Raw genomic sequence first — 4,398 nt, forward strand, 5'->3', positions numbered from 1 at the left:
AAAAAGTTTTCCCTCCAATTTTCCTTTGTTGTTGTTTGTTTTGTAAATTTGCATTCCTCGATTATTATTAAAATTAACATTTAAAACAAAGAAATTTTAATATAATTCATAATAAATAATCGTAATTAAAAATTTAATAATAACAATCAAATTATCGATTATGATAATAATAATAATTGATAAAAAAAAAAAAATTAATAATGAAAAAAAAATTGGAGATGGAAAGAATGGTGACATAAAACAAATTGTTCAACGCAAACATGGTAATTTCATTCGACAAACAAACAACAACGACAAACAACAAAAAAATAACAAAAAAAAATTGTTATTGATTAATGTTTCTAATCAAAATTTAAATGGAAGATTTATTAAACATTCATTTGTCAATCATTTACTTATTAATCTGTTGTTGTTGTTGTTGTTGTCGTGTCATGTAAAAACTCATAAAAAAGGTTGACCTTCTAAAAATTCCTCTTTTCTCATTAAAAACCTTTTTTTTTGTTCAGCAACACATTTGTCTATTCATTTTTTCTATTATTATTAAATGTTAATTGATTGTACATTCAATTTATTTGTTTATAAAAAAAACGATAATAAAACAATCGTTTTGTTGTTATTTTCAAAACAAACAACCAATAATTTATTTCTTCCCCCCCTCATTTTCAATTTTTCCATTAAAAATTATTTATAATGACAATAATAATGATAATAAATAATTTAATTTGCAAAAAAATCTATGTAAAATTAAACTCGCACACTCGTTTTTATATTGTCAACGATAACTTATTTAACCTTTGATTATTATTATTATTATCATTATCATTATCATTATTTTATTAAAATTATTTTTTTTTTAAATAATCAATTTATAAAGGCACACAAACGTTTGTGAAATTTTTCCTAAACAAAAGAAACAAACAACATTTTTTTTTAAAATTAAATATCATATTTATGTAAAAAAAAAAATTAATAATAATAATAATAATAAATGAAAACGATCGTGATACGGCCCTGGATGGGGGTAGGCGAGGAGAGGGGAAGGGGAAGGGGAAAAAAGATTTCTTCGTTAACTAAATAATTTTGTTAAGATGTCTATTTATGATGGATAATGAAAAAAATTCGAATCAAAAGGTCAATGATAGAAAAATTATCGTTTTTTTTTTTCTAAGCCTAAAAATCATTATTATTATTATTATTATTAAATGGCATTATAAAAAAAAAAATTTCAATAAGCCTTTTCTTTTTTATGTCAATAAAATAATAATATTAATAATAATTTTTTATTATCATTTTTAATTATAAACGTTTTTATACATAAATATATTGTCCTATCATAATTTTTTTATGTATTTATGTATATTATTATTATCATCATATATATTAACTTTTATATAATATAATATAAATTTATATTTTTAATTAATTAATAGGTTTAATAATTATTTATTTTATTAAATTTTTTTCTTTCTCGGAATATTTTATTATGAATAAATTTTCGCCGTTTGTTTCATAACAACTAACGTAAAAATGGCGAAATTTTAAAGTTGGAAATGGTGGGAGGGGAGTGAATGGAAAGAGGGGAAGAAAGGAGGTGAGGGGAGGCGAGGTGTGGGGAGACATATCAATAAAAATTTATTTATTTATTATTTAAATAAGAAGGTGTGAATCTTCATTTATGAATGAAAGAAAAAAAAACAATTGTTTTATTGCTCAATAGTGTAAAAGTTCATTTCATTATTATTATTATTATTATTATTATTATTATTATTATTATTATTATTATTATTATTATCATTATTATTATTATGACTTTCTATTAATTTATTGTAAAAAATAAAAAAAAAAAAATTTTTTTTTTTTCATCTATTCCTGCCTTGATTCCTTTTTATTATTAATATTCATAACGAAGCAGAAGAAATTTTTATTTTTTTATTTCTTTATTAAACGGTTATAATAATGATAATGATAATAATTAAACGATTTTTCTCTCTCTCTTACTCGCAAAAAATATTATTACTAATGTTAATTTTATATTTAAGAAAAAAAATCGTCGTAAAAAGTTTCGTTGCGTATTTTATTATCATTATCATTATCATTATTATCATTATTATTATTATTTCAAAACGCGTGACGTTTATTGATTTTGACGTCGTTGAAATTATTATTATTATTATTATTATTATTATTATTATTATTATATAGTTTTTATTATAAAAATCACATTTGAGAAAAATATCGACAATTTTTTTATTTATTTATTTTTTTTAATAATTTTTTTTATTAATAATAAAAAGACGAGAAAATTTTTTTTTTTCGTTTATCAATACGAACACACACGAAAATTAACGAAGTTGATAAATTTTATGACGTAATCGTCGGCCATGTTGTCGTTCTGCTGATTTTCTTTTTAAATAAAAAAAAAAAAATCAAATAAAATTTTTATATCAATAATAATAATAATAATAATAATTAATTCGTTTTATGAAATTCGTTATTCGATTATTTTAAGGGAATGATAATGATAATAAAAAGCAGAAGATACAAAAAAAAAATCGAAACGGAAAAAAATATAAACAGAAAAAAAAAAATCAAATCAAACGAAAAGTTGAAATTTTTTTTTTTTTTTTTTTTACGCAAAGGAATTATTTGAACTTTGAACCTTATATATTTGTGATGCTGTCGGTGGGTTCATGCTGGGGACGAATGTACGACAGCATTACGACCCACGCAAAATTTGAAAACATTTTTTTTTTGTTTAAATGTGAACTCACCGTACGAAATTATTAAACGTGACCCATCATAACCGATTAATTTTTTAATTTACCGTCATTTATTATTATTATTATTAAATAGTAATAATAATAATAATAACAAAACGGTGATGATAAAAATTCGACCTATTATGCGAATAATATTCGGACCACGAACAAAATCGGTCAAAAGTCAAATTTTAGTTTATTTTTTTGTCGTTTGTTTTTTTAAAAAAAAAAAATTGAAATTTGTTCAGAAAACGAGTGATATCATGTGAATAATAATAATAATAATTTTGTGTTAAATTTTCGTATAACGCGTCGTAAAAACCCTTTGAAAAATCGTGACGTCATGTTTTGTTTTAAAAATATTTTTCCACCATTATTTCATTTTTATTAAAATTTTAGTGTTAAACATTATTATTATTATTTACGAATAAAATAAATGAAAAAAAAATGAAAAAGAAAGAAAGAAAGAAAGAAATTTTTTTTCATCTTTTGTTATTAAGATAATAATAATAAATCATTTGGTTAAGTTTATAAGTGTTAATGAAGAAGAAGAAGAAGAAGGGTGGATTTTCACCGATAATATTTACAATTGTAGTCTTTTTTTTTGTTACCATAATAATAATAATTAATCATAATAATTTGCAAGAATATAATGTTTAACATCGGTATCATTATCATCATCATCATCATCATCAGTGTTATTGTACCTTTTGAAAATATAATAAAAATTACTTTTTACATTTGTTTCGAAAGGATTTTCAATTCAGTGCTGACAACTTGAATAATTATTTTTTTGTGTTTTTTTAAAATATATTACGTTAATTATTATTATTATTATTATTATTATTATTAGTTTTCATCATTTAATACTTTTTTTTTGTCTTTGTTTCCTTTACTTTTTTATCTTTTTTTTTTTTTAGTGGAACAAAAAGAAAGAAAGAAAGGAAAAAAAAAGTTTATTAAGCTTTAAACCTTTATTAAGCTCTCGTGAATTGTGAGTATGATTAATTTTTTGACCAAGGATGAAAACCCTTAGATTTGATTCTTTTGTTCGAGAATAAAAGAGAAAATTGGTTGATAACGGCCTCCTCCATTTTGGTCAACGTTGGCCATCTCCAGTTTCAATTGAAGGGCTTATTCGAATTTTCATCCTCTTTCTCCCCCCGCTTCCCCCTCCCTTCTTCCTTCGAATTCGTTTCGTCTCCTGCCACGTCGACGTCATCGGTCGTCATACCGTAGTCGTCTTCGTCTCTTGGGATGTTCTTCTATTAGGTAGGTTTGATTTCCGTTGGGGTAGTCGTAGAGTGAATCTTCATTCTTGAATTGCCTTTAAAACCTCTCGAGTCTTTTTTTTTTTTATTCTTTTGTTCGATGACACGATTTGAACGATTCTCCTCCTGCCTTTTACAAACCTTTTTTTTTTTTTACTAAAGGGAATATTAAAAAAAAAAAAATAATCAATCGATATTCAATCAATTGATTATGAGAAGCTCACGAAATTTTTATTAAAAAAATTTTTTTTTTTTAATTAAAAGAATAAAAAAGTTGATTTTTTTTTTTTTTACAAAAAAAACTTTACTAAATATGAGTCAGGGACAAATTAATAAACAATAAACTAAATATTAGGCTTAAATGATGA

The sequence above is a fragment of the Pediculus humanus genome, genomic scaffold (assembly GCF_000006295.1).
Source record: "Pediculus humanus corporis 1103172107460 genomic scaffold, whole genome shotgun sequence".
In the NCBI taxonomy this organism is placed as follows: domain Eukaryota; kingdom Metazoa; phylum Arthropoda; class Insecta; order Psocodea; family Pediculidae; genus Pediculus; species Pediculus humanus.